This window comes from Kogia breviceps, chromosome 19, assembly GCF_026419965.1.
Source record: "Kogia breviceps isolate mKogBre1 chromosome 19, mKogBre1 haplotype 1, whole genome shotgun sequence".
Classification (NCBI taxonomy): Eukaryota; Metazoa; Chordata; class Mammalia; order Artiodactyla; family Physeteridae; genus Kogia; species Kogia breviceps.
In genome coordinates, this window is record NC_081328.1 from 25,542,102 (window position 1) to 25,555,335 (window position 13,234).

The 13,234-nt window shown below is 40.5% G+C and overlaps 1 pseudogene; it reads left to right on the forward strand.

Moving 5' to 3' along the window:
• The first annotated feature begins 7,250 nt into the window (after positions 1-7,250).
• LOC131746399 (regulatory factor X-associated protein pseudogene) lies at positions 7,251-10,380 on the forward strand (annotated as a pseudogene).
• Positions 10,381-13,234: the final 2,854 nt, after the last annotated feature.

Genomic DNA, 13,234 nt, shown 5'->3' on the forward strand with positions numbered 1-13,234 from the left:
CTCTTTGTTGTGGTGCACGGGCTTCTCATTGTGGTGGCTTTTCTTGTTGTGGAGCAGGGGCTCTAGGCGTGCAGGCTTCAGTAGTTGTGGCACACAGGCTCAGTAGTTGTGGCTTGTGGGCTCTAGAGCAAAGGCTCAGTAGTTATGGCACATGGGCTCAGTTGCTCCGCAGCATGTGGGATCTTCCCTGACCAGGGCTTGAACCCATGTCCCCTTCATTGGCAGGCAGACTCCCAACCACTGTGCCACCAGGGAAGTCCCATGTATAATTTTGTAGTATGTTTGAAAGGGATATGGTATCAATAGGAATGTTACTTAGGAAAACATCAGAAAGTAGAACTACTGGGCAACAGGAAAGAGAGAAGTTGTAGGGTTGGGGTGGGCGTGGGGAGAGAAGATACAGACGCAGCTAGTGATACAGGCCCTGATGGATTTCCAACGTGGAGTAAGAAATGTACAGCAAACCCTGACTGTCATTGATATTTCTGTCTTCCTGAGGCTCCACAGTTACCCCAGGCGACAGGGGAAAGAATAAGGGATCTGCAATTGTCCAAAAGCATAACCCTCTGTGGGGGTGGAGAGCCTGGGGGACACCAAGGAAATGTGACCCAGGGCCTCAATCATGGTGCCTCCGCAGACATCCAGACCTGGCAGTGGCCAGTTGCCAGCGGCTGATGGGGTGTGGCCAAACGTGCAGGGTCCCACCTCCCCATCACCTGGTTAGTAGCTGAGCAAGAAGAAACAAACAAACAAAATTCCACTGTTAGGAGCTGAGCAAAAGGTCTGGAGCTAAATCTCTTAAGAATGTGCTCTTGCAAAATCATTAGGTAAAAAAAGCCAAGCACAATTGAGTTCCAGAATGTGTTTTTGGCCTCTTAATAGATAATTAGAATGAGCTGCTCTGTGTGCAACATGAATAAGGGTCTTGCTGCTTTAAAAAAAAAAAATTTCTTTATGATAATAACCAGTGAAATATTTTTAGTTTTTTTTTTCCCTTCCCAATAAATCCAAATGTATGATGTGTCATGCGTGGTCATATTAAGATTTTTAACAACAATGTAGAAATAGAAGAAATATAGGTAACATGCTCCCCCTTCCTGTTTTTTAAGACAAATACTGTCTTATAAAACCCTTGGCTTTCCAAACACTTATTGCATTAAAGCTGCCAGTCTACCAACCCTCTTTGGATCTCCTTTTGGGCAACAATCTAGAGAAAGCTAGTCAAATAATTACAGGAATGACAGTGATAAAAATATGGCTAATCTTCTATTTTGAATTCCAGATTTAATTTCTGGAAACAGCCAAGTTTGGTGGACCAAGTGGAGATACCATCTTTGTTTCAAAATGAGGTACAACTATAATATAATGTCCCTGATTTTACTGTGTGGATTTGAAGGACAGCTACAAACACAGTTTTAAATACCTTGGTAACACTGGAGATCCAGTGTTCTCCAGATCCACTGGAGAACCTCAGATGAAAAACTCCAACTTTAGAGAATTTGTTTTGGCTCATTTAACTGAAGGAGTATACCAATACTCCGATCATACCCTCAAGGTGGCTTTTTGCAGGTCACACATCCTCAGAGGCCATGGCGATTTAAACTACTGAGGGCTCCCTGGCAGACAGGAGCAAAGAACAATAGATCAGCAAGTTGGAGCCCTGCTTTCCAGTCACAATACTGCATCTGAGCAATGATCTGGCTCCTAGGATGGAAGAGAATGGATGTGACACTGCACTCCAGCTGACCTTTATCAGTTATTGAGTTCTTACTATTTTAAGTGCTTTACATACCTTCACTCATTTAATCCTCACGGAAACCCTAAGTCAAGTTGCCTTCCTTTTATGGCTAACACACGGAGGCACCAAGAAGCCAAGTAATTTGTCCAGAAGACACACAGAATAAATGGCAGATTTGAGACTTGAAACCAGCTATTCTGAGCTCCAGAGTTGGTGTTGGTGTCTTTGACCACTGTGCTATACCGACAAGAATCTTAAGCTGCTTGTGTATTTCGGAATCTTATAATGTAGGTTGTTGGGGTTTTTTTGGTTTGTTTTGTTTGTTTTTAACAGATGTCTCATATAAAAGTCATAGGAACTTGGACAAGTCACTTAACAGCTCTGAAGAAACGGGGAGCTGAAGAAACAGGGAGAATGCAAACTCAGAGTTGTGAGGGTTCCTAAAAAATTGATACAAAGCTCCTGGTATATAAGAGGCATACCCGGCCATTTCCTATAAAAGAAGGGTAGGGCTTCCCTGGTGGCGCAGTGGTTGAGAGTCCGCCTGTCTATGCAGGGGACGCGGGTTCGTGCCCCGGTCCGGGAAGATCCCACGTGCCGCGGAGCGGCTGGGCCCGTGAGCCATGGCCGCTGGGCCTGCGCGTCCGGAGCCTGTGCTCCGCGACGGGAGAGGCCACAGCAGTGAGAGGCCCGTGTACCACAAAAAAATAAAAAAAAATAAAAGAAGGGTAAACTATAGAAAATACTGTCCACTTAATACTTCCTTTTGGGGGGCAGGGGGCACATTATGAGAAGATCAGTATGATTCTAATTTAATGTAATAACATTTTGCTCAATGTCATGAACCATCATTCTTCTGTGGAAACAAAGTTGATAAAAATCAACCATCTTCCCTATTTCTAACATTAACTCCTTTTTGTTCATATCATTCAACTCATTTTAAAAATTATATATTTTTCTTCTTAAAAACAATATATACATTGTTTGTAAAAATTTAGAAAATGCATAAATGATGAAGAAGAAAAATGCCCATAATACATTTACCCACAAATAACTAAACATTTTGATGTATAACCTCTTTCTACACACAAATAAATTTAAATGAAACAGAATCAAATTGTATATACTCTTCTGCAAGTTGCTTTGTTCACTTCAAAATGTTATCATGATGTAAGCTATTATATATACAATGGATAAACAACAGGGTCCTACTGTATAGCACAGGGAACTAATGTTCAATAACCTGTGATAAACCATAATGGAAAAGAATATAAAAAAGGAATATATATATATGTATGTATATATATATATATATATATATATATATATATAAAACTGAATCACTTTGCTGTATAGCAGAAATTACACAACAGTAATCAACTATACTTCAAGAAAACCAAAAAGGAAAAAAGAAAAAACATTAATATCTAGAAATATAAAATCAATACATGCAAATGGCTATTTAACCTACTCCCAAATGATGTTGCTATATAGTGGTTAAAAACTTCACCTAGAATATCACATCATGGCTAGAACAGTAACAACAAAAAAGAATATAAGTAAATATAACAGATGCAAAATGATGGTGTGTCTTTGGTCTTTCTCAAAAGAAAAAAGAAATGAGAGATAGGGAAACAAAGTAAAAATACGTTTTTCCCAAATGTTTTATATTTTTAATAAAACATTTTAGCAAACTGTTTTCTTAAAATGGAATTAAAGCTAGAATAAAAATACGATCACCTCAAAAACTAAACAAAAAAATGTTATCATGCAAGTATTCCCCCATGTCCTTAAATATTCACCTGGAGCATCTTTGTGAAGGTTTGTATACTGTCACATCACATGGATGTATCAATTTACTTAAGCAGTCCTTCGTTACTAAATGTTTAGATAGTTTCCAGGTTTCTGTTATTTTGAAAAAAAGCTACAATGAATATCATTGGGGATAAAATGCATAGAAATACAACTCATTTTAAAAATTAGTCTAAAGCATACTACTCAGGATGATAAACTCCTGGGCTCTAAAATGCCCATCGTGTTTGTTGTTAAGCAATTATTTGATGTTTTGAATTCATAGAACTATTGCTTCCTCTGTGAGTCCAGTTAAAAGAATGGGCTAACGTTCTAAGTATAAATGAACTCTGTCTAGCTTTAGATGGCGTCATAACCCATGTAAACAACACGTTCTCCTGGAAATTCCCTAAGTGTGTTACATTTCCTTTAGCTGGAGTTCCCTCTAGCATTTGTTTAATCCAGCATCATTTTGACTCCTAATCCATTTTTTCAAAATAGACTTTCTTTCTAGAGCAGTTTTAGGGTCACAGCAAAAAACTGTGCTGTGGGAGAGTTCCCATCTATCCCCTGACCCCACACATGCAACATCAGAGACCACAGTGGTACATTTGTTACAATTGATGAACCTACATAGATACATCATTATCACTCAAAGTCCATAGTTTATGCTAAGGTTCACTTTGGTGTTGTACAGTCTATGGGTTTTTACTAAATGCATTTACTAAATGTGTTACTAAATGACATGTACCCCCCATTATGGTATCACACAGAATAGTTTCATAACCTTAAAAATCCTCTGGAAACCACTAATCCTTTGTAGAGTCTCCATATATTTTGCCTTATCCAAGAAGTCATATAACTGGAATCATATAGTATGTAGCCTTGGCTTCTTTCACTTAGTAATACACATTTAAGTTTCCTCCATGTCGTAACTTGATGGCTCATTTCTTTTTAGCACTGAATAATATTCCATCGTCTGGATGTACCAAAGTTTATTTACCCATTCACCTACTGAAGGACATCTTGACTGCTTCCAAGTTGTGGCAATTATGCATAAAGCTGAAATAAATATCTGTGTGTAGGCTTTTGTGTGGATATAAATTTTCAACTCCTTTGGGTAAATGTCAATGAGCATGATTGCTGAATTGAATGGTAAAACTGTGTTTAGCTGTGTAAGAAACTGCCAAACTGTTCCAAAGTAGGGTTTGCTACTTTGGAACACATACAAATAATTTTTGTATTCCTACCAACAATGAATGAGAGTTCCTGTTGGGAGTTGTCAGGGTTCTAGATTTTGGCCATTCTAATCAATGTAGACTGGTATTTCTTTGCTTTAATTTGCATTTCCCTGATGACATGTCATGTGGAGCACCTTTTCATATGCTTATTTGACATTCGTATATCTTCTTTGGTAAAATGCTTGTTCAGGTCTTTTCTCATATTTTATTTGGGTTGTTTGTTTTCTTATTATTGAGTTTTAAGAGTTCTTTGTATATTTTGAGTAACAGTCTTTTGTCAGCTATGTGTTTTGCCAATATTTTGTCCCATTCTGTGGCTTGTCTCCTTATTCTCTTGATCTTAATCCATTTTTAGGATTAGAAGATAGAGTGGGAAAAAATTGGAAATAGGAGACAGGGTGGTGCTGGATTATCCAAATGGTGGGCTAGGCCTAAACTTAGGGCCCCAGTAGAAAGGAGCATCAAAAACATGAGAAACAGGGACTTCCCTGGTGGTCCAGTGGGTAAGACTCTATGCTTCCAACTCAGGGGACATGGGTTCAGTCACTGGTTGGGATCCCACATGCATGCCACAACTAAGAGTTCACATGCCACAACTAAGAGTCCATGTGCCACAACTAAGAAGCCCACATGCCGCAACTAAAAGATCCCCCATGCCTCAACGAAGATCCAATGTGCTGCAACTAAGACCCGGTGCAGCCAAAATAAATAAATATTTAAAAAACAAAACCAAGAAACATGAGAAACAAAAAGTTCTGAAAGAATCTGATGTCAAAAAAAGACAGAATAGGGGACTTCCCTGGTGGTCCAGTGGTAAAGAATCTATCTTCCAATACAGGAGATGTGGGTTCAATCCCTGGTCAGGGAACTAAGATCCCACATGCCGCAGGGCAATTAGCCCGTGCGCCGCAACTACTGAGCTCACACTTTTCAATGAGAGAGCCTGCATGTCGCAATTACAGAGCTCACGCGCCCTGGAGCCCAAGCACCGCAACTAGAGAGAGAAAACCCGCATGCCACAACTAGAGAGAAGCCTGTGTGACACAATGAAGAGCCTGTGCCACAAGAAAGATTCCCACATGCCTCAACAAAGATCCTGCATGCTGCAACTAAGAGCCTACTCAGCCAAAACAAATAAATAAAATAAATAAAGAGAAATTAGAAATGAGAAGATAAATTTTTTAAAAAAGTAAAAAAAGACATAATAATGTCCACCTCTGGCTATAACAGAGTAATTGGCACAAGATTCCCTCTCATTGAACAACTATAGAACTGAACGAGATATGTGATACACCTATTTTCAAGCAAAAGATGGTTGGTGTAGGCGTATGATACTGGAGAGACGAGAAACACATGAAGTAAGCCTCACAATCACTGAAGATTTCTTCTGTGGTGCATGGAGGTGAATCCTACGTGGAAGGAAAGCTTGCTGAGCTAAGGAGGCAGGGAGTGGGTTACTGGGCTACTGAAGCAGCTGAAAATTGGAGGCAGGTTATTAAAGAAGAGGAAGTTGCACAGGAATTCACCATGGTCCCTGGGTGAGGGCTAGGCTGCACAGGCACAGGGTGAGGCTCTGTGAGGCCTAGCAGAGATGATCTGTTGTGGGCTGAGAGCTGAATGGTGATACTAGAGATTGTGCTGTTCTGAGAGGTATTAGTGTCTGGCCAAGCCAGAGTGCAGAGACTTCTATGAGCACTTTGGGCTTTCAGGTGAGACTCCAGTAAAGACATAATTTAGGAGTCAGGAATATGTCTTAGTTTAAGGGCTGAGCCCTAAGATTAAAGTCCAAACTGAGGGACTTCCCTGGTGGTGCAGTGGTTAAGAATCCACCTGCCAATGCAGGGGACACAGGTTTGAGCCCTGATCAGGGAAGATCCCACATGCCGTGCAGCAACTAAGCCCATGTGCCACAACTAGTGAGCCCACAAGCCACAGCTACTGAGCCCACGTGACACAACTACTGAAGCCCGTGCACCACAACAAAGAGTAGCCCTCACTCTCCCCAACTAGAGAAAGACTATGTGCAGCAACGAAGACCCAATGCAGCCAAAAATAAATTAATAAGTTAATAAATTAATAAAATTTTTTAAAAAAGGTCCAAACTGAAATACACCCACTCTAATAAAGAATAAAACCAAGGCTAAAATGGTCAAAAGGATATGCCTGTAATTTAATTACCTACAAGAACAAAAATCAATACCCTTTAAAGGAAGACAATGTAATCCAGACATCTTAAAATATATCACCCACAATGGGAACTTCCCTGGTGGCTCAATGGTTAAGACTCTGCATTCCCAATGCAGGGAGCCTGGGTTCAATCCCTTGCTCAGGGAACTAGATACCCCATGCATGCCACAACTAAGAGTTTGCATGCTGCAACTAAGAAGCCTGAGAGCCACAACTAAGGATCCTGCCTGCCACAACTAAGGAGCTCAAGTGCCACAACTAAGGAAGTGGTGAGCTGCAACTAAGGAGCCTGCATGCCGCAAGTAAGACCCAGCACAACCAAATAAATAAATAAATATTAAAAAAATATATCACCCACGATGTCCAGCATACAATAAAATAATTATTACTGTGAAAAAGCCAGGAGATTTGACCCCTGATGAAGAAAAACAAACAAATAAAAGTCAATAGAACAGACTCCAAGATGACCCAAATGTTGGACTTAATAGACAATAATGTTAAGTAGCTATTAAAATATTTTTATGGACTTAAAGAAAAATATAGTATAATGAATAGATGGATGGTAAATTTCAGCAAAACAATGGAAACTATAAAAAAAGAACCAAGTGGAAATTCTAGAATGGAAAAATAAAATATCTGAAATTAAAATTTAACTTTAGGGAATTAACAGCAAATTGGAGACTTCAGAAGAAAGGATTAGTAAACCTGAAATCAGATCAATAGAAATGATCCTATCTAAAGAAGAAAAAGAAAATAAGATTTAAAAAGATTAACAAAGCCTCAGTAAACTATGGGACAATATCAAGCAAGCGAACATATATATAACTGGAGAGAGGAAATGAGGCCAAAAAAAATGAAGAAACAAAGACCAAAAAATTTGCCCAAATTTGGAAAAAGAGAACAAGTTACAAATCTAAGAAGCCTAGCAAACCCTAAGCAGGATTTAAAATAAAAAAAGACATCTAGGAGCATTATAGTTAATATGCTGAAAATCACAGTTAAAGAGATAATCTCAAAACCCACCAGAGGAAATAAAATACGTTACCTACAAGGGAGCACCAGTACAAATGACAGTTGACGTCTCATCAGAAACAATTGAGGATAGAAGACAACAGAATGACATCTTTAAAGTGTTGAAAGGAGAGTCAACCAGGAATTATATATTCTGTGAAATTACCCATTAAAAATGAAGATGAAATAAAGACATTTTCAGATACATAAAAGCTGAAAGAATTCATTGCCAGCAGGTGTGCACTACAAGATATGCTGAAGTAAACTTGTAGCCATCGGCAGAATAAAGAGTACTGGAAATGGTAAATATGTGGAGAACATATCTATCTTTTTATGTATAACGTATTTTCTTCTTCTTTTATTTTCTTTGAGAGGTGACTGACTGTTTAAAGTAAATGTAGGACTTCCCTGGTGGCGCAGTGGTTAAGAATCTGCCTGCTAATGCAGGGGACACGGGTTCGAGCCCTGGTCCGGGAAGACCTCACATGTCGGGGAGCAACTAAGCCTGTGCATCACAACTACTGAGCCCGTGTGCCACAACTAGTGAAGCCTCTGCACCTAGAGCCCATGCTCCACAGCAAGAGAAGCCACCGCAATGAGAAGGCCGCACGCTGCAACGAAGAGTAGTCCTAGCTCACCACAGCTAGAGAAAGCCCGTGCACGGCAATGAAGACCCAACACAGCCAAAAATAAATAAATAAATTTATAAAAAATAAAGTAAATGTAATAATATAATAATGTTAAAAGATAAACTGAGGCACATTAAACTTTTGAAGAGTTCATTGGAGCAAACATTGATTTGAATCAGGCAGTGCCAAACTGAAACTGGTTAGAGGGCACTCTACTGTCAGGAGCCAAGGGAAAAGGCTTTTACAGAGCAGTCGCGTGAACAAAGCAAGGAAATTATTTAATTGGCTCTAGCTTGAGCAGTTGCATTATTTGGGAAAGTCTAGTTGGCTGTTTGTGATTGGCTGTTCTCAAGTTTTGATTTTTTTACCCTTGAGGCATTTATAGAAATTGACTCTGGCTTAGGTGTTGGCTTGCTTACTTTGGCTGCCAAAGCATTAGAGCCACCCTAGTCTAATGACTTCCTTATTAATGACTTTAACGATAGTGTGGGGTTTATTATGTATGTATGTGTAAAATACATGACAACAATAGCAAAAGAGGTGGTAAATAAAATTTTAATGTAATAAGATTCTCATATTTTACATATTCATTCATTTAATATATTCATTCTAAATAGACTATGATGAGTTAAGGATGCATATTATAATCCCTAGAACAACCACCAGAAATGTAATTGCAAGACGGGATAGTTAGGGAGTTTGGGATTGACATATACACAATGTTATATTTAAAATGGATAACCAACAAGAACCTACTGTATAGCACAGGGAACTCTGCGCAATATTATGTAACAACCTAAATGGGAAAATAGTTTGAAAAAGAATAGATACATATATATGTATAACTGAATCACTTTGCTGTACACCTGAAACTAACACAACATTGTTAATCAACTATATTCCAGCCCCTTTTCCTCTCGCGGGTCCCGGGTCTTGGTTTGCTAAGTGCACTTGGGCCCGGCAGGTGCTGAAAGGTTGGAGTCGTGGAACCTCGCCAGGTCTCAGCGGCACGGAGGTGCAGGCTGTCGCTGAGGGCGCGGGGCCGGCGCCGCTAGCGGCGCGCTCCGCCCCGGAGACCCCGCCCCTGGCCCCGGCCAGGCCCTGGCTCCAGCCCCCGTCCCGGCTGCGGCCTCGCAGTTCACCCTGCTGGTGATGCGCCCCTGTGGAGGCCAGGACGAGGCTGCGGCCGAAATGCGTCCTGCGGCAGGCTCCGGCCCCGGCGCGGGCAGCGCCAGGGCGGGCAATCCCGTTCGGTACCTGTGCGAAGTGGCGGGGGATGGCGAGGAGGAGGCGGGGAAGATGAGACAGACCTGCTGGACACTTCGGACCCTCGGGGGAGGCGAGAGCACGGCTAGTTTGGAGGATCTGGAGGACGAGGAGACCCACTCTGGGGGAGAGGTTGGCAGCGAGACCACGAGCCAGGTGGCCAGGCAGCGCAAGCCGTGGATGTGCAAGAAACACCGCAACAAGATGTACAAGGATAAGCACAAGAAGAAGAAAAGTGACCAGGCCCTGAACTGCGGTGGGGCCGCCCAGGTTGGCAGCGCGGGAAACGTCAAACTTGAGGAAAGTGCAGATAATATACTCTCCACTGTTAAACATAGAACAGGATCTTTTGGGGATCAACCTGCAAGACCTACACTTTTAGAACAAGTGTTAAATCAAAAAAGACTTCTTACTAAGAAGTCCAGAAGTGGTGCAGTGTTTACAGAAACAGCAACAACTATTATATCAGCAAGTTTTGGAGCAAAGACAACAGCAGTTTCCAGAAACATCAGTGTGAGGGAATTTATCAAGAAGATCTACACGTCTTTTTATCTTATTGTAGTGGATGGACGTATTTTTATACTAAAGATAAATGGGGTAAGATTTGCCAGTACAAGGTAAACAGTCATTTTCCTGTGAAGGTATGTGTGCATTTGGGAACAATAAGTATTGCACATTGTGCATCTAATCCTTGCAGATCACTGTGGATTTGAAGAAATCAGCTTGTTTTTCCAAAGTAATATTTAATTACAATGTTTTTTTAAACAAAGTGTTCCTCTTCAGTCATTGTTACTGAAGGTAATGAAGCAGTTGCTTTCTGTGGAAGTCACGAAGTTAATAGATTTTAATCTTGGATCTCAGTGATTCTCACTAAGGGGCAGCTGGAAACATATGGGTATGTTTTTGCTTGTCACAGCGACCTTGAAAACTGCTGGTTTTTAGTGAATAGGACAGGAGTCTGGAATGGTCCCCCACAACTAAGAATTATGTTACACACAATGCCAATAATCCTCCGGTTAAGAAACACTGAGAGCTATTTGTGATGATAAAATGTAGTTGGGGGCTTCCCTGGTGGCGCAGTGGTTGAGAGTCCGCCTGCCAATGCAGGGGATACGGGTTCGTGCCCCGGTCCGGGAAGATCCCACATGCCGCGGAGCGGCTGGGCCCGTGAGCCATGGCCGCTGGGCCTGCTCATCCGGAGCCTGTGCCCCGCAACGGGAGAGGCCACAACAGTGAGAGGCCCGCATACCAAAAAAAAAAAAAAAATGTAGTTGGGCACCTAGAATTGGGTTCTTGTAATAACATTTTCTTTGCAGTCAAGACTGGAGCTGTCAAAGAGGTAAGCATATTTTCTGTGTATAAGGAAAGTGATCACTGTTAAATAGCTGTGAGATTAGGATGTGCATCTCCTTTCAGAGATGTGCTGGTAAAACCCGAGAGGCATTAACCAAGTACCCTGGAATGAATGCATCTCCTAAAGTTGGCTCCTCTACTTCTTGTTCCCTATTAGGGTTGATCTTATTTGAAACAGACAATCTTGTGTGTAGAATTTGTGAACAGTACAAATGTATCTCATCCCACCAATGTCAGGACAAAATTACTTTCTAATACTGATTTCTTTTTCAAAAAGAGATCCTGAGTATAAGAATAACACTCCAGCATTTTCTGTGTTTTTCAAAATTGAGCTATTTTAAGATTGTGTTATTCCTAAGTAATGTTCAAAGAGTGATCGGTAATCTGGATAGATACTTTTTTCTTGTATTTTCTCCTAGGAAAACTTTTAAAAGGCAAAGCTTACCAATAAGAGTATCAAATCAAATGTCAAGAAAGTATTTCCAGTGTTAGGACAATAAATGCATGTGTCTCAAGTTAAACTTGTGCAAAAATTTGTTAGTTTCTTGGGTTTTAAGCTCTGAAATACATATCAAGTTAAACTTAGTCATGGCTGTTCTAAGATGTACTTAAGGAGAGAAGGAATCTTTTTGTTCATTTTATTTATTTATTTATTTTTGACTGCATTGCGTCTTTGTTGCTGCGCGCAGGCTTTCTTTATTTGCGGCTAGCGGGGGCTACTCTTTGTTGCGGTGCGTGGTCTTCTCATTGTGGTGGCTTCTCTTGTTGCGGAGCATGGGCTCTAGGTGCACGGGCTTCAGTAGTTGTGGCTCACGGGCTCTAGAGCACAGGCTCAGTAGCTGTGGCACACGGGCTTAGTTGCTCCGCGGCATGTGGGATCTTCCCGGACCAGGGCTCGAACCTGTGGCCCCTTCATTGGCAGGCAGATTCTTAACCACTGCGCCATCAGGGAAGCCCTCTTTTTGTTCATTTTTGATATATGTTTTATACCTGCATATCTGTGCACAAACGCTTTTACCAGAATTATTCATTAAAGTCCAGTTATTGACCTTTGGAAAAAAACCCTATATTCCAATATAAAATAAAAAGTTAAAAAAGAAAGAAATAGAAGTATAGGCAAAAGACCAATAAGAGGAAATGAAAATGAAATGTACAGCATATTGGATTGGTCCAAAAGAAGACTGGAAAAGAGGAACATAGGAAAAAGAACACAGAGACAACCAAAAAACAAGTAGCATTTTGGTAGGCTTAAAATCAATAAGTAGGTTAAATACAAATGGACTAAACACACTAATTAAAAGGCTGAGCTTGTCAGACTGCATAAAAAGCAAGACCCAAATATGTTCAGTCTACAGGAGACACACTTTAAACATAAAGACACAGAGAAATAGAAATTAACACGTTAGAAAGCTATACCATGCAAGTAGTAAGATAAGAAAACTAGTGTAACTATGTTGCTATTGGACAAAGTAGATTTTAAGAGAAAGAGTATTATGAGAGATAAAGGGGGACTTTTGAGGGGTTAAATAATAAAAAATACATAAAATCCTTAACGTGTATGTACTTGTATTAGTTTCCTAGCTTTGCCATAACAAAGTACCACAGACTAGGAGACTTAAAACAAAAATTTATTCTCTCACAGTTCTAGAGGCTGGGAGTCTGAAATCAAGGTATCAGAGGGCCACGCTTCCTCTGGAATCCGTAGGAAAGGCTCCTTTCTTGCCTCTTCCTAGCTTATGAGGATTTTCTGGCAATCTTTGGTGTCCCTTGGCTTGCAGCTACAGTAGTTCAATCTCTGCCTCAGTGTCATCTGAATTTGTCTTCACATGGCATTTTTCTACATCATGTCGAATTAGGGCCCATCGTAATGACCCCATCTTAATTGATTATACCTGCAAAACTGTATGTCCAAATCAGGGGTTAGGACTTCAACATATATTTTGCTTACGTTGGCTGCCAAAGCATTAGAACCACCCTATTTTGGGAGGATATAATTCAATGCATAATAGTGCCTAATA